We start from the raw sequence: 18,482 nt of genomic DNA, 5'->3' as shown, positions 1-18,482 counted from the left end.
ACATATTGTTAATAATGAGCATTAAGAGATTAATAACAAAGAGCAAATCTGAAGTCTTAAAGCATAAAGTTTGCCCAGCTGCCAGAGACCTTTTTTCTATTTCTTCTTTTTTTATACAAAAGTTTTACAAAATTTGTACAAAAATACAATAATTTTTGTATTTTTTGTAGAGATGAGGTCTAGCTATGTTGCCCAGGCTGGTCTCAAGCTCCTGGGCTCAAGCAATCCACCTGCCTCAGTCTTCCAAAAGTGCTGGGATTACACACATGCACCACCATGCCCAGTCCCTCTCATATATATATATAAATTTTTTTCTGAGATGGAGTCTCACACTCTCACCCAGGCTGGAGTGCAGTGGCGCCATCTCAGCTCACTGCAAGCTCCGCCTCCTGGGTTCACGCCATTCTCCTGCCTCAGCCTCCCGGGTAGCTGGGACTACAGGCGCCCGCCACCACGCCTGGCTAATTTTTTGTATTTTTAGTAGAGACGGGGTTTGACCGTGTTAGCCAGGATGGTCTCGATCTCCTGACCTTGTGATCCGCCCACCTTGGCCTCCCTAATTTTTTTTAAGGGAGAAAAATAGGAGAAAGGCCTTTCATGCAATTGACAGATACTCTCAGTATCTTTTCTGGGGGGGCAGGGCGCCGGGGAGAGAAAGGAGTTTTGCTCTTGTCGCCCAGGCTGGAGTGCAGTGGCGCCATCTTGGCTCACCACAACCTCTGCCTCCCTAGTTCAAACGATTCTCCTGCCTCAGCCTCCTAAGTAGCTGGGATGAGAGGCATGCACCACTATACCTGGCTAATTTTGTGTTTTTAGTAGAGACAGCGTTTCTCCATGTTGGTCAGCCTCGTCTTGAACTCCCGACCTCAGATGATCTGCCTGCCTCAGGCTCCCAAAGTGCTGGGATTACAGGTGTGAGCCACCACGCCTGGCCAACTTTCTTCACACTAGAACAAACTGAGAGACCTATGAGTTTTTTTTTTTTTTGGGGGGGGACAGAGTCTCGCTCTATTGGCGGGCTGGACTGCAGTGGCGTGATCTCGGCTCACTGCAACCTCTGCCTCCCGGATTCCAGCAATTCTCCTGCCTCATGCTCCTGAGTAGCTGGGACTACAGGTGAGTGCCACCACACGCGGCTAATTTTTGTATTTTTAGTAGAGACAGGGTTTCACCACGTTGGCCAGGATGGTCTCAATCTCTTGACCTCGTAATCCGCCCACCTTGGCCTCCCAAAGTGCTGGGATTACAGGCGTGAGCCACCGTGCCTGGCACCTATGAATATCTCTGAAATGTTCATACCCTAAAGTATTAGCCTAACTAGGCCATTAATGGCAGATTTACAAATTTATCTGTGCACAACATACAATACCTAGAAATTGATCCACCTAACAAAGTCATTCATATATTATAGGTATAAAGCAAAGGCAGGAACTTGTCAATTCTTAACCTCTCCAAGTGATATTTTTCAGTACACATTATTTGAAAATGCTGTGCCAGGCACGGTGGCTCACGCCTGTAATCCCAGCACTTTGGGAGGCTGAGGTGGGCGGATCGGGAGTTCAAGACCAGCTTGATCAACATGGAGAAACCCCCGTCTCTACTAAAAATACAAAGAATTAGCTGGGGGTGGTGGCATATGCCTGTAATCCCAGCTACTTGGGAGGCTGAGGCAGGAGAATCACTTGAACCCAGGAGGTGGAGGTTGCAGTGAGCCAAGATTGCACCATTGCACTTAACCCTGGGCAACAAGAGCGAAACTCTGTCTCCAAAAAGAAAAAAAGAAAAAAGAAAATGCTGTACATTCAAAGATAGGAAAATCTGACTAGATTAGAAATTTTAAATACTATACACAGTGATTCGGATTATCGCTATAGACTACTTTATTATACATGCTGACATATGTGTATTTTCAAGAAGTTTGAATATGTCAGTAGACATCTCTCTTGTGATTGGCAATCCACATGAAGAGCATGAATTATAATCAATTAAACCTTTATAGAACTCCAACAGAGGACAGCAAAATAAAGGAGACATTCCTGACCTCAAGAAGTAGAGGAACACAGCCATAAAAGGAAATCAGGGCCGGGCACGGTGGTTCATGCCTGTAATCCCAGCAATTTGGGAGGCCAAGGCGTGTGGATCACCTGAGGTCAGGAGTTTGAGACCAGCCTGGCCAAAATGGTGAAACCCCATCTCTACTAAAAATACAAAATTAGCCAGGCTAGGTGGCTCATGCCTGTAGTCCCAGCTACTTAGAAGGCTGAGGCAGCTTGAACTTGGGAGGCGGAGGTTGCAGTGAGCCGAGATCGCGCCACTGCACTCCAGCCTGGACGATAAGAGTGAAACTCCATCTCAAAAAAAAAAAAAAAAAAAAGGAAATTAGGTCCTGATACATACTACAAAATGACGCATGGACCTTGAAAACAACATGCTAAGTAAAATAAGCTAGACACAAAAAGCCAAGTATTACATGATTCCAGTTACATGAAATATCTAGAATAAGCAAATTCACAGACACAAAGATAGATTAGAGGCTACAAGAGGCAGGGGGGAAGGGAAAATTGAGAGTTATTGCTTAATGGTTACAGAGGTTCTGTTTAGGGTGATGAAAACATTTTGGAAAGATCACAGTGATGACTGCACAACATCTCAATGTAATTAATGTCACTAAATTACACACTTAAAAAGGGTTAAAACGGGCCGGGCGCAGTGGCTCATGTCTGTAATTCCAACACTTTTGGAGGCCAAGGCAGGTGGATCACGAAGTCAGGAGTTCAAGACCAGCCTGGCCAAGATGGTGAAACCCCGTCTCTACTAAAAACACAAAAATTAGCCAGGCACGGTGGCAGGAACCTGTAATCCCAGCTACTAGGAAGGCTAAGGCAGAAGAATCGCTTGAACCAGGGCAGCAGAGATTGCAGTGAGCCAAGATCGAGTCACTGTACTCTAGTCTGGGCGAAAGAGTGAGACTCCGTCTTAAAGAAAAGAGAAAAAAAAAAAAGGTTAAAACAACCTAAATGTAAGACCTAAAACTATAAAACTCTTAGAAGAAAATATAGGGGAAAAACTTCATGATACTGGATTTGACAATGATTTAATGGATATGACACCAAAAGTACAGGCAACAAAACCAGAAATAAACAAACAGGACTATATGAAACATGAAATATTTTGTGTATCAAAGCATACAATCAACAAAGTGAAAAGACAAATTACGGAATGGGAGAAAATATCTGCAAATCATCTATCTAATAAGGGGTTAATATCCAGAAAATAGAGGCTGGGTGTGGTGGCTCACACCTGTAATCCCAGTACTTTGGGAGGTTGAGGTGGGCGGATCCCCTGAGGTCGGGAGTTCAAGATCAGCTTGGCCAACATGGTGAAACTCCCTCTCTACTAAAAATACAAAAATTAGCCAGGCATGGTAGCACATGACTGTAGTCCCAGCTACTCAGGAGGCTGAGGCAGGAGAATCGCTTGAACCCAGTGGGTGGAGGCTGCAGTGAGCAGAGATCACGCCACTGCACTCCAGCCTGGGCAACAGAGCGAGACTCCGTCCCAAAAAACAAAATCCAGGAAATATAAAGAACGTCTATAATTCAACAATACAAAAACCAAAAAACTTGATTAAAAACTGGGAAATGGCCTTGAACAGACATTTCTCCAAAGATAATATATAAATGGCCAAGTATACAAAAAGATGCTCAACATCACTAGTCAGCAGAGAAATACAAATAAAAACTACCACAGTGAGGTGTCTCACACCCATTAAGATGGCCACCAAAAAAAAAAAAAAAAAAAAAGATTGGTGAGGATGTGGAGAAACTGGAACCCTTGGGTACTACTGGTGAGACTGTAAAATGGTGCAACTTCTATAGAAAGCAGTATAGGGGTTCTTAAAAAAATAAAAATAAAAAAAACTATTCCAGTGGACTGCATTCTTTCAAAATAATAAAAATTAAAAACAGAATGATCACTTGATCCAGCAATCCCACTTTGGAGTATATATCCAAAACAAATGATACTATTCCAGAGGCTGGAATACCTATTTGCACACACAGTCACAGCAGCACTATTCACAATAGCCAGGAGGTAGCTGCAACCCAAAAGTCCATTAGTGGATGCAGTCCATAAACATGATATATATATACACAATGAAGTATTAACCTTAAAAAGGAAGTAAATCCGGTCACATAGTACAACATGGATGAGTCTTCAGGACATTACACTAAGTGAAATAAGTCTGTCACAAAAACCAGACATGGTATGATTCCACTCACATGATGTTATCTAAAGTGGTCAAAATCGTAGAAACACAAATAATGGTGGTTACCAGGGGCTAGTGGGAAGGGGAAAAGGGGAGCTGTTGTCTAACAGGTATAGAGTTTTAGATATGCAAAATGAAAAACTCACAGATCTGTTTTCCAACAGTGTGAATGTACTTAACGTCACAGAACACTTAAAAATGACTAAGTTAGTAAATGTTGTGAGTCTTTTTTTTTTTTTTGATACAGAGTCTTGCCTTGTCGCCCAGGCTGGAGTTCAGTGGCGCAATCTCAGCTCCCAGCAACCTCCACCTCCCAGGTTCAAGCGATTCTCCTGCCTCAGCCTCCCAAGTAGCTGGGACTACAGGCACATGCCACTGCACCTGGCTAATTTTTGTATTTTTAGTATAGACGGGGTTTCACCATATTGGCCAGCTGGTTTCGAACTCCTGACCTCGTGATCCGCCCGCCTCGGCCTCTCAAAGTGCTGGGATTACAGGCGTGAGCCACTGCGCCCAGCCAATTTTGTGTTTTTAACCACAATTTTAACATGTAGGCCAGGCTCAGTGGCTCACATCTTTATTCAGAAGTTCAAAACCAGCCTGGGCAAAACAGTGACACCCTGTCTCTACAAAAACAAACAAACAAACAAACAAACAAATAAATAAAGGCCAGGCATGGTAGTTCACGCCTATAATCCCAGTACTTTGGGAGGCTGAGATGGGCAAATCACCTGAGGTCAGGAGTTCTAGATGGGCCTGGCCAACATGGTGAAACCCCATCTCTACTAAAAATACAAAAACTATCTGGGCGCAGTGGCAAGTGCCTGTAATACCAGCTATCCAGGAGGCTGAGGCAGGAGAATTGCTTGAGCCCGGCGGGCAGGGTTGCAGTGAGCTGAGATCACACCACTGCACTCCAGTATGAGTGACAGAGCAAGACTCCATGGCTGGGTCGGGGCTGGGGGGTTGGGACTGGACCCACATCACAAAACTGTGACTAGGATAAGCCTGTTTTGTGAAAATAGGCATTTCTATAGCATATAAAAATGATGGGCAAGATAAAGACCCAATATTTAACAATCATCTCTGAGTGGTGGCACTATGGGTGAGTTTCTTCCTTTTTTGACTTATATGTATTTTTTACAATGAATCTGTAACTTCTGTATTAAGAAAAATACATGGAAATCTTTAGAAAAATAAATCATTTTGGCTAAAAACTTCACTGTCTGCCTATTACATCATGGGTATTTCACCATATTACAGAAGCTGAACTAATACCATGTGAGACAGATGCTGTTTTTCCATTTTGCAGGTGAGAATAAACTGAGGAGCAGAACAGTTAAGTGACTTGCCAAGGTTGTATAACTAGCAAATGACAGAGCAAGCATTACAATCCAGGCCTAGTTCTAACTTCAAGTCAGGGTCCTTTCCCATTTCATTACATCTCAAAGGGTAGACTGCATTATTATACTCATGATATTGTTTAAAAAAAAAAACATAACCTTGGGCAAGTAAGTCACTTAACTTCTAGGGCCCTCAGTTTCTTCATCCAAAAAGTGAACGGGTTCTAGAAAAGATATTCCATCTCTAACAGCCCCTCCTGCTAGTGGATCTTAAGTCTAGATAGCACAATCTTTAAAGAAAACCCTGGGTTTTCTTTTCTTTAAAGGGATCAGAATGAATGGCTGAATAGAAGTTGAGGTCTATGCTCTGGGCCTAAGGCCATTATTAATGGAAACAGGTGGTGGACTGTCATGAGAAAAGAACCACTAGGGGAACCATAACCTTCCTGGTTAAAGCAACAGCTGAAAGCTCCAGCTTTGCTTTACCAACAGTGCTGCTTTAATCTTGGCTAACTCATCATCAGAAACCACATACTAGGGAAGTAAAGCCAGAAGAATACAAAAATTAGCATGAGAAGAAAATCACCGTAGCAACAGTTTGTGCACGCTATAGTAATCCCGTGATTTTCTAAGTGGACTCATTAATGCTAAAACAGAAAGGGTGATTCTATATGGAGACGCCTTCATTCTCACCAAGGATTAATGGAGAGGCTGAAACTTCCATAGCACTTAGAGAGAAGCTACACTTGTGGGCAAGGGGAAAGCATGCAATTAAAGCCTTCCCAATTCACGGGTAATCAAAGACAGTGAAAAGACCTTCAAAAGGTGAAGTTCCGGTCGGTCGGACGCGGTGGCTCACGCCTGTACTCCCAGCACTTTGGGAGGCGGGTGGATCACCCGAGGTCAGGAGTTCGGGAACATCCAGCCTGATCAACATGGTGAAACCCCGTCTCTACTAAAAATACAAAAATTAGCCGGGAGTGGTGGCGCATGCCTGTAATCCCAGCTACTTGGGAGGCTGAGGCAAGAGAATCGCTTGAACCTGGGGAGGTTGCAGTGAGCCGAGATCGCGCCACTGCACTCCAGCCTAAGCAACAAGGGCGAAACTCCGTCTTTAAAAAAAAAAAAAAAAAAAAAAAAAAAGAAGTTCCTGTAAAAGATTGAGTATTCGTAACCTCTTACACTGCACACATTATAAAACATTTCATGCTCCTTAAAACTGTTATACAGTCTTTTTACTCGAAGGTAATAAACCTACAGCTCTCTCCTGGCGAGAAAGAGATTCCATTTTGCGGAAACAGATTCCAATCCAAATCTCACCACATTACCCTCAACTATGGGTATGAGCCTAAACCAATGAGAAGCTCCTTGGTACATGTGCAATGGTCTCCGAGAACTAAAACAACATCCTGCCCGAAGGACCACAACCAAGACACCACCGGTTTTAAATTCAAAGCCTGTTCCCTAGCGAAGAAAGCGCTTTAATGTGTTCCCCGCGCTCCCGGGTGCGAGATTCCTGCCCAGCTACTAGGCCACGACAGGGTGAGCACCTGATGTGGGGGGAGGGCAAGCCAAGGCCCTAGCGGATCTGGGGCGAGAAACGAGGGGCTCTCGAGGCTCCAGAAAAGCGCTGCCTTTTAGGGGCGGAGACCCTTCGGTACCCACAGGGGTGAACACCAAGAACACGTGAGGCGACAGGGGCAGAGATGGGGTGTCCCGGGCAGGAAGCCTGGGTCCAGCACGGCAGCCAGAAAGAGGAGGAAAACGGAGCTGGCACTGGGTAGGGAACGAGGCCTTTGAGCCCAGAGGGTGAAGGTAAAGGGCGCGGGGAGAAGAAGCAAGGCCACGAGGAGGGCGGGTCTCCCAGGGCGCGGGGGCACGCGCCGGGCAAGCCCGACAGGACCCGGGGAGCCTGGGACCCCGACATGCAGGAGGAGATCGCAGCACGCAGAGAACGAGGAGAGGCCGCGCCCGGAGGGCCCTGTGACCCGCGGCCTCCCGAACCGGACCCGCCCCGCGGCGCCTCCCTCTTGCCTTCTTTCCCTCCCTCCCTCCCGCGGCCCGTTATCCTGCGCCCGCAGCACTCACCAGCGGCTGCACCTGAGCCCGCCGCTGCCTCAGCTGCTACCTGCGCCTCCGCAGCCGCCGCCGCCGCCGCCGCCTCGCTGCTGAGGCCGAATCCCGGGGGAGCCTCCGCGTCCCGCCGCCGCTGCCGCCGCTGCCGCCAGAGCAGAACACCCCAAAATGGCGGCACTTCCGGCACCTACCACCGGCGGGGAGGGCGGAGGAGGAGGGGGAGCGCGACGAAGGGGAACGTATCACCGCGGTGCCGCCCGCAGCGCAGATGCGAGCGGAGCGCGGCGTAGGGGCGGGCCGAGCGCCGGGCACTGCAGCGCCCCCTGGGGCTGGGAAGTGGAGGAGCTGCCGCGCCTAAGCCCCTGGGGCCGCGGGCGGAGCCCTCAGCCGAGGGAGCTGCAGGGGCACATCTCTTTGTCTCCGAGCCCTACTGGAGGGAAGAGCCAGGCCTGGGAATCAAGTTCTTGACTCCGCCCACCGCACCCACAGGAGCTCTAGATGACCCTGGTGGGCAAGGAGGCACCCCTACTGGGCACTGAGTAGGAGCATAATAAGATATTTGTTGAATAAATAGATGAGTGAAGGAGTGACTGGTGCTTGGCCAGCGTTGGGCACATGGCACGCCCCTTTTTGCCCCAACAGATAAGCAACAGCATCCAGGCCTTCCTTCTTTGCTGGGATGTGGATATGTGTGTTCCAAGTGCAGGGAGTGCCTTTTAGCAAGACAATCAGTGTGAACGCACAACCTGTCAACGATCGCTGCGACATCAGGAAGTTCACAAAGATTCTATTAAGAGACCGATTGCTCAGCCATAACCTGCTTTTCCCAGAAAAAAGAAATGTATATATATTTTCTTAACAACTCAGGTTAGGTCTTTAAAGACTTCCTCCCGAGTTACTCAGGAATCCCTGGGTGTAGATGGAACGCAAGCAGTACAATTTGTTGTTGTTGTTTGAGCCAATGTTTATTACGTAGGTTCCAGACCTTGTGAGGCAGTTAAATGCAGGTAAACAAAACTTTGTTCTGGAAGCTTTTGGCCCCATCAACATGCAAATAACTCATGGGATGGTTTCTCTGTAACATCATCTGGCTTCCCAGAGAATATAATTTTTATACCCACAAATACTGATTATATCCTACCTTACCACAAACAAGTGGGCTTCCAAGCAGAAGCCTCAAGGCCTCAAGGGTTTTCCTCTGTCGCCTTTGGAGGGAAAAAAAACTAACCACAGTTTTTCTGGTACCGTTTAGTCCTTAAATTGTACATGATCATATTCCCTAATTGTACTGGGTAGTTTTATATACATTCATAATGCTGATAATATGATCTTGTTCTTGTTAATAGTTTTATGTGTAATTGACTGAAAACATTCTGTATTTATAGACCATTATAGCTTACAGAATGTTGTCAAAAATGTTACCATATATTTCCTCCCATAGGTTATAGAAATGTTTCAAGCAGAGAATCTGTCTCCTTTTGTGCTCCATAGAATCATGTGGATATCCACATGGCTCACTTCTTCATCTCCTTCAGACTTTGACTTAAGTGTCACCTTCTTAGTCCACTTTTCCCCGAGCACCCTATTTTACATTGCTCACATGCATGGCATACGTATGCACACTATGCACACACATACACACACCCCCATGCTTTCAATCCCACTTTCATTTTTATCCAAAACACTTATCATTATCTAACACAGTTTTGTTTTGTTTTTTTGGGTTGGTTTTTTTTTTTTTTTTTGAGACAGTCTTGCTCTTGTCACCCAGGCTGGAGTGCAGTGGTGCAATCTCGGCTCACTGCAACATCCACCTCCCAGGTTCAAGCAATTTTCCTGCCTCAGCCTCCCAAGTAGCTTACAGGCGCCCGCCACCACGCCTGACTAATTTTTGTATTTTTAGTGGAGACAGGGTTTCACCATGTTGGCCAGCCTGGACTCAAACTCCTGACTGCAAGTGTTCTGCCTGCCTCTGCCTCTCAAAGTGCTGGGATTACAGGCGTGAGCCACTGCACCTGGCCTCACAGTATATTTTGTACTTACGTATTTTACTTGTTTTATTGACAGTAGCCCAGAAGGTAAACCAAAAGGTAAACTTCATGAGGATAGAGGTTTTGTCTGTTTTATTTCACTGCTCTATCCTCAGGGCCTCGATAATGCCTAATCCATAGTACATGCTGAATAAATATTGTTGACTTAATTAATAGGTATATCTAAGTGCCAGGTATGGAAAACGAATGAAATGTTCAGCCTTTAGAAGCTTCTTGGAACCTGTCCATGAGCTAAATAAGGACAGGCACCACGCCCATCTTGTTATATCTCCAGTGCTTTTCACAGTATCTGACTCAATAAATATTTCTTGAAGAGCAACTAGAAACTTTTCCATACCCATCTTGTTATTCTCCTAATATCGCCGTTGCTTTTCATTGTATCTAACTCAACAGATACTTCTTGAAGAGCAACCAGAAGCTTTTTCCTATTCTATCTGCACCTTGACTTAGGGCTCCCATTTGCAAGGGAGGAACTTGCAAGGTATTAATATCACTCTTGCATTGAGTTACCGAGGAAGGCCACAGCCTGTTAGCCCAAGGTTGGGGGGAAGAACAATTACATGAAGAACGCAAATAGATTTTGTAACTTCAAAAGGTTTCAGCAGCATAGACAAAATGCTAAACAGTCCAAATACAAAAAAAAAAAAAAAAAAAAAGCCTAGTGTGAGATTTAACAGTATGTAAAGCTTCCTGTTTCATGTTTTGCCTTACAAATAGATTAAGATTTATTTTTTAAAAAAGCCAGTGTTGGCCAGGCGCAGTAGCTCATGCCTGTAATCCTAGCACTTGGGGAGGCCGAGGCAGATGGATTACCTGAGGTCAGGAGTTCAAGACCAGCCTGGCCAACGTGGCAAAACCCTGTCTCTACTGAAAAATACAAACATCAGCCGGGCATGATGGCAGGTGCCTGTAGTTCCAGCTACTCGGGAGGCTGAGAAAGAATCGCTTGAACTTGGGAGATGGTGGTTGCAGTGAGTCGAGATCGAACCACTGCACTCCAGCCTGGGCGACAGAGCAAGACTCCGTCTCAAAAAAAAAAAAAAAAAAAAATAGCCAGTGTTAGTAAGAGTGCAGAGAAATAGACTTCTCCAAGTGGTGGAGGGAGTAAAGTTCAGGTAATCTGCCTAGAGGAATCTGAACTTTTACATACCTCTCTAGGAATTTATCCTAAGGAAAGATTCATGGATAATGGCAGAGACTGTAACGTTTTATTTTTTATTTTTATTTTTCTAGACACAGGGTCTTGCTCTGTCACCCAGCCTGGAGTGTAGTGGTGCTATCATAGCCACTGCAACCTTGAACTCCTGGGTTCAAGCGATCCTTCCACCTGAGCCTTGTGAGTAGCTGAGATCACAGGTGTGTGCCACCATGTCCAACTAATTATTTTTCTTTTGTAGAGACAGGGGTCTCACTATGTTGCCCAGGCTGGTCTCAAACTCTTGAGCTCAAGCGACCCTCCCCACTCGGCCTTCCAAAGTTTTGGGATTACAGGTGTGAGCCATGACACCTGGCCATAACATTGTTTAAACAGCATAAAATTTGATACAAAAGGAGATTGATAAATTATAGTTCATTCATAGCCATATAACAATAGAGAAATAATTATAGAGGAAATGATGATAGCCAGGCATGATGGCTTACTCCCATAATCCCAGCTACCTTGGAGGGGAAGGCAAGAGGACTGTTTGAGGCCAGGAGTTCAAATCCAGCCCAGGCGACATAACAAGACACCATCTCCACATAAATAAAAAATTTAAAAATGTTAGCCTGGCATGGTGGCATGCACATCTGCAGTTCCAGCTTCTTAAGAAGCTGAGGTAGGAGAACCCCTTCAGCCCAGGAGTTCCAGGTTGCAGTGAGCTATGATCATGACACTACACTCCAGCCTAGGCAACAGAGTAAGACCCTGTCTCTATTTGGTTTTTATTCATTTATTTATTATTAATTTTTTTTTTTTTTTTGAGACGGAGTCTCCCTCTGTTGCCCATGCTGGAGTGCAGTGGCGCCACCTGGGCTCACTGCAACCTCTGCCTCTCAGATTCAAGCGATTCTGCTGCCTCAGATCCGGAGTAGCTGGGATTACAGGCATGCGCCACCATGCCTGGGTAATTTTATAGTTTTAGTAGAGTCAGGGTTTCGCCATGTTGGTCAGGTTGGCCTTGAACTCCTTACCTCAGGTGATCCACCCACCTAGGCCTCCCAAAGTGCTGGGAGCCACCGCGCCTGGCCTATTTACTTTTCTTTCTTGTTTTTTTTTTGTTTGTTTTTTGGTTTTTGTTTGAGACGGAGTCTGGCTCTGTGGCCCAGGCTGGACTGCAGTGGCACAATCTTGGCTCACTGCAACCTCCCCTTCCCAGGTTCAGGTGATTCTCCTGCCTCAGCCTCCTGGGTTGCTGGGACTACAGGCGCATGCCACTAAACCTGGCTAATTTCTTGTATTTTTAGTAGTGGCAGGGTTTCACCGTGTTAGCCAGGATACTCTCAATCTCCTGACACCGTGATCCGCCCGCCTTGGCCTTACAAAGTGCTATGATTACAGGCATGAGCCACCACGACCGGCCTGTTTTTCTTTTTAAAGAGACAAGATCTTGCTATATTGCCCAGGCTCGTGTGCAGTGACTTTTCACAGGCATGATTCCACTACAGATCAGCACGGGATTTTTGACCTGTTCCATTTCCAGCCTGAAATGGTTCACCACTGCTTAGGTAACCTGGTGGTCCCCCACTCTCTGGAGGTCATGATGTTGATGCTGAACTTAGTGCAGACACCTGATTGACATAGTGCACTATAGCCCAGAACTTCTGGACTCAAGTGATTCCCCTGCCTCAGCCTCCCGAGTAGTTGGGACTACAGGCACATGCCACCTCACCCTGCCCTTGTCTCTAAAAGAAAAAAAGAAAACTCTTTTTTTTTTTGGGACGGAATTTCACTCTTGCTGCCCAGGCTGGAGTGCAATGGTGCAATATCAGCTCACTGCAAATTCCACCTCCCGGGTTCAAGCAATTCTCTTGCCTCATCCTCCCGAGTAGCTGGGATTACCTGTACCCACCACCATGCCCAGCTAATTTTTTGTATTTTTAGTAGAGACAGGGTTTCTCCATGTTGGCCAGACTAGTCTTGAACTCCTAACCTCAGGTGATCTGCCCGCCTCAGCCTCCGAAAGTGTTGGAATTATAGGTGTGAGCCACCGCGCCTGGCCAGAAAGAAAACTCTTAAGGCCTGATTATATTCAGGTGGTGCTGCGAGCATCGCACTGCATCACATCTGGAGGCCTATAGCCTATGATGTCAGGTTGTCTGTCCTGTTTTTAGTGACACAGACTCATCCGTGGTTGAGGTGGCCTCAGCCTGATCCCTCTGTGGTCGTTTCCTATAAGTGTTTCATCTAATGCTTTTATCCATTGATGGCTATTAACTAGATCCATTATTTTACCAAAATGCAGACTTTCTAATTTTATATATATATAAAATATATAATATACACACTATATATAATGTATAATATACACACTATATATAATGTATAATATACATACTATATATAATGTATAATATACATACTATATGTAATATATAATGCATTCTATATATAATATGCATTCTATATAATATATAACATGCATACTATATAACATACATATGACATACAATATATAATATACATATATAATGTACATACAATATATAATATACATATATAATGCACATACAATATATAATATACATATATAATATGCATATTATATACAATATACATATAACATAACACATATAATTTATAATATACATATCATATATAATATACATATCATATAATATACATATTATATAATGTACACATCACTGCACTCCAGCCTGGGTGACAGAGTGAGACTCTGTCTCAAAAACAAAAAACAAAACATTTTCTCTATATAGTTATAATGACCTTTATCAATATGTGTACATGAATATACAAAGACCACATGTTGTATGATCCATGTATATGAAATGTTTGGAATAGGCAGGTCCACTGAGACAGAAAGTCAATTCGTGGTTGTCAGGGAATGAGGGAATGGGGAGTGATTGCTAATGGGTATAGGATTTCTTTTTGGGATGATGAAATTTTCTAAAATTAGATATTGGTGATGGTTGTGCAACCCTGTGAGTATATTAATAAACACTGAATTGTATAGTTAGGAGGGTGACAAGGCATATGCATTATACCTCAATAAAGCTGTTACCAAAAAAAATGTTAACATTGGAGGGGGAAGGACATAATGGACTCTCAGTACTATTTTTAAAACCTTTCTGTGCATCTAAATTATTCCACATTTAAAAGTTTATTCCTGGCCGGGCGCAGTGGCTCAGGCCTGTAATCCCAGCATTTTGGGAGGCCAACGCGGGTGGATCACGAGGTCAGGAGATTGAGACCATCCTGGCTAACACAGAGAAACCCCGTCTCTACCAAAAATACAAAAAATAAGCCGGGCGTGGTGGCGGGCGCCCATAGTCCCAGCTACTCGGGAGGCTGAGGCAGGAGAATGGCGTGAACCCAGGAGGTAGAGCTTGCAGTGAGCCAAGACCACGCCACTGCACTCCAGTCTGGGCAACAAAGCGAGACTCCGTCTCAAAAAAAAAAAGTTTATTCCACAAAGAGACACCACACCCACTAAAATGGCTATAATGAAAGACAGATAATAAGTGTTGGCGACCATGTGGCATGGCAACATTGGAACCCTCCATACTCTCCTGGTGGGAATGCAAAAAGGTGCAGTCACTTTGGAAAACTGACAGTTCTTCTAAAGGTACTTTGGCCTCCCAAAGTACTGGGATTATAGGTCTGAACTACTGTGTCTAGCCTAGTGTATTTAGTGTATTTAAACATAGTAATACTCTATAACCTCACAATTCCATGATTAGTCAAATATACAAAAGAAATGAAAACCTATGTCCAGAAGTTGTATGCAGATGTTCCCAGCAGCATTGTTCAACATAGCCAAAAATGGAAACAACTCAAATATCCATCAACTGATAAACGGATAAAAACATGTGGTCTGTCCATATATTGAAATATTATTTGGCAATAAAAAGAAGGACAGTCTGATACTTGCTACAACATGGACGATCCTTGAAAACATTCTAAGCATAAGACAGATATCTCGGCTGGGCGCGGTGGCTCACGCCTGTAATCCCAGCACTGGGAGGAGGCGGCTGAGGCGGATCCACAGATCCCAGCAGATGAGACCATCCTGAGCTATGCAGTTAAAACCCGTCTCTACTAAAATGCAAAAAAAATTAGCCCGAAGGTGAGGCGCCTGTAGTCCCAGCTACTGGGGAGGCTGAGGCAGGAGAATGCGTGAACGGGGAGGCGGAGCTGCAGTGGCTTGAGATGGCGCCGCTGCACTCCAGCCTGAGCGACTAAAAGCGAGACTCTGTCTCAAAAAGACAGATATCTCTAAGCAAAGAGATATCTATTAAGAAAAAAAGGCTGGGCGTGGTGGCTCACACCTGTAATCCCAGCACTATGGGAGGCCGAGATGGGCGGATCATGAGGTCAGAAGATTGAGACCATCCTGGCTAAGACAGTGAAACCCCATCTCTACTAAAAATACAAACAATTAGCCAGATGTGGTGGCGGGCGCCTGTAGTCCCAGCTACTCAGGAGGCTGAGGCAGGAGAATGGTGTAAACCCGGGAGGCGGAGCTTGCAGTGAGTCGAGATTGTACTCCAGCCTGGGCAACAGAGAGACTCCGTCTGAAAAAAAGGAAAAGAAAAAGAAAAACAAAAAAAGGCCACATGCAGTTGCTAACACCTGTAATCCCAGCACTTTGGGAGGCCCAGGCGGGCAGTTCACCTGAGGTCGGGAATTCAAGACCAGGCTGACCAACATGGAGAAACCGTCTCTATTAAAAATATAAAATTAGTTGGGAGTGGTGGTGCATGCCTGTAATCCCAGCTATTAGAGAGTCTGAGGCAGGAGAATTGCTTGAACCTGGGAGGCGGAGGTTGCAGTGAGCTGAGATCATGCCATTGCACTCCAGCCTGGGCGACAAGAATGAAACTCCATCTCAAAAAAAAAAGGGTGGGGTGGCTCACGCATGCAATGCCAGCACTTCGAGAGGCTGAAGCAGGAAGATCACTTGAGTCCAGTAGTTCGAGATCAACCTGGACAATATGGTGAAAGCCCATCTCTACCAAAAATACAAAAATTTGCCACCAGGTGTGGTGGTGCGCACCTGTGGTCCCAGCTACTCAGGAGGCTGAGGTGGGAGAATTGCTTGAGCCCAGGAGGTGGAGGTTGCAGTGAGCTAAAATCACACCATTGCACTCCAGCCTGGGCAACAAGAGTGAAACTCTATCTCAAAAAAAAAAAAGAAGAAGCCAGATACAAAGAACACATATTGTATGACTCCATTTATTTGAAATACACTAGGCTAGACACAGTAGTTCAGACCTATAATCCCAGTACTTTGGGAGGCCAAATCGGGAGGATTGTTTGAGCCCAGGAATTCAAGATCACTTTGTTTTGTTTTGTTTTGTTTTTGACATGGTGTCACCCAGGCTGAAGTGCAGTGGCGTGATCTCGGCTCATCACAACCTCTGCCTCCCGGGTTCAAGTGATTCTCCTGCCTCAGCCTCCCGAGTAGCTGGGATTACAGGCGCCCACTATTATACCTGGCTAATTTTTGTATGTTTTTAGTAGAGATGGGGTTTCTCCATGTTGACCACACTGGTCTCAAACGCCTGACCTCTGGTGATCTGCCTGCCTCAACCTCCCAAAGTGCTGGGATTACAGGAGTGAGCCACTGTGCCCAGTCCTGAGATCAGTTTGGGGAACACAGTGAGACCCCATCACCACACATAATAAAAAATTAGCCAGGCATCGTGGCACATGTCTGTAGTCTCAACTCCTTGGGAGGCTGAGGTGGGAAGATTGCTTGTACCCAAAAGGTCGAGGCTACAGTGAGTCATGGTCACGCTGCCACTGCGCTCTAGTCTAGGTGACAGTGAGACTCTGTTTCCTAGAAAAAAAAAAAAGAAGAAAAGTAAAAAGAAGAAATGCCCTAAACATGCTAAACATGTAAATCTATAGAGTCAGAAAGTAGGTTAGTGTTTGCCTAAGGCTGGAGGATGATTGGGAGAAAATGGTGTCTCTGCTAATGGATATGGGGCTTATTTTGAGGGCCATGAAAATATTCTAAAATTAGGTCGGGTGCGGTGGCTCATGCCTGTAATCCCAGCACTTTGGGAAACCAAGGCGGATGGATCACCTGAGGTCAGGAGTTTGAGAGCAGTCCGGCCAACATGGCGAAACCCTGTCTCTACTAAAAGCACACAAAAAATTAGCCGGGCATAGTGGTGGGCACCTGTAGTCCCAGCTATTGAGGAGGCTGAGGCAGGAGAATTGCTTGTACCCGGGAGGCGGAGGTTGCAGTGAGCCAACATGGCGCTACTGCACTCCAGCCTAGGCAACAGAAGGAGACTACATCTCAAAAAAGAAAAGAAAATGAATCTTTTAAAACCACCAGATGGGCCAGGTGGGGTGGCTCATGCCTGTAATCCCCGCACTTTGGAAGGCCAAGGGGGATGGATCACCTGAGGCCAGGAGTTTGGGACCAGCCTGGCCAACATGGTGAAACCCCATCTCTACTAAAAATACAAAAATTAGCTGGGAGTGGTGGCATGTGCTTATAATCCCAGCTACTTGGGAGGCTGAGGCAGGAGAATCACTTGAACCCAGGAGGCAGAGGTTGCAGTGAGCCAAGATCTTGCCACTGTACTCTCCAGTCTGGTGACAGAGCGAGACTTTGTCTCAAAAACAAAAATAAACAAACAAAAATAGCCAGGAGTGATGGTGCACACCTGTAGTCCCAGCTACTAGGGAGGCTGAGGCAGGAGAATCACTTGAACCAGGGAGGCAGAGATTGCAGTGATCTAAGATAGTGCCACTGCACACCAGCCTGGGCCACAGAGTAAGACTCTGTCTCAACAACAACAAACAGAAAAAAAAACACCAGATGCCTGTTTCAGAGAAAGATTTAAATATAAATAGGCCCACCAAGTGGCTCATGCCTGTAATCCCAGCACTCTGAGAGGCCGAGGCAGGTGGATCACCTGAGGTCAGGAGTTCGAGACCAGCCTGGCTGACATGGTGAAACCTCATCTTTACTAAAAACAAAAATTAGCTGGGTGTGGTGGCACACACCTGTAATCCCAGCTACTCGGGAGGCTGAGGCAGGAGAATCGCTTGAACCAGGAGGCGGAGGTTGCAGTGAGCCGAGATCGTGTGACTGCACTCCAGCCTGGGCAACAGAGTGAGACTCCATCTCAAAACAAACAAACAACAAAAAAGTAAATAGCTGGCATTACAACCATTCTACTTACCTTTTTGTAGATTGCAGGTTTCATATTTGAGCTTTTCATAATTTTTTAATGATATATTAATACATTATAATGCATATTTTCCTATTTTTTCCTGCTATGTAAACACTGCTGTTTGGTCAGATGATGGAGGGAGCCGTGCCCTGGGACGGGTAGGCGAGGAGGAAGGCGACCTCAGCCCAAGTCCCCTGTTCACCCTGGGATCAGGCCCTCACCCAGGTAGCTCCACTGTTTGAAAGCTCTAAGTCCTTCCACTCTCCTCTTCAGGGCTACCTGGCACACAGCCTCTTCCTTGTCTTTTCTTCCCTTTGGTGGGGTCACACCCGCACTTAGGGTCACTGCCCCCTTCTCTGGTCGAGGGTTGGAGGGAGTGTCCTTCCTGCT

The 18,482-nt window shown here is 45.6% G+C and overlaps 1 protein-coding gene across 2 annotated transcripts in view; it reads right to left on the bottom strand.

Annotated features, from left to right (window-relative positions):
* CELF1 (CUGBP Elav-like family member 1) overlaps nucleotides 1-8,220 on the bottom strand; it is a 92,861-nt gene extending 84,641 nt beyond the window's left edge. For both annotated transcript variants that reach the window (XM_009186082.3, XM_009186093.3), the window contains exon 1: nucleotides 7,699-8,220. The gene's annotated coding sequence lies outside the window, so the exon portion shown is untranslated. The remainder of the gene's footprint in view (nucleotides 1-7,698) is intronic.
* Nucleotides 8,221-18,482: the final 10,262 nt, after the last annotated feature.

The sequence above is a fragment of the Papio anubis genome, chromosome 12 (assembly GCF_008728515.1).
Source record: "Papio anubis isolate 15944 chromosome 12, Panubis1.0, whole genome shotgun sequence".
Lineage (NCBI taxonomy): Eukaryota > Metazoa > Chordata > Mammalia > Primates > Cercopithecidae > Papio > Papio anubis.
The sequence above is the reverse complement of the archived record's forward strand: the minus strand, read 5'-3'. Positions and strand labels throughout refer to the sequence as shown.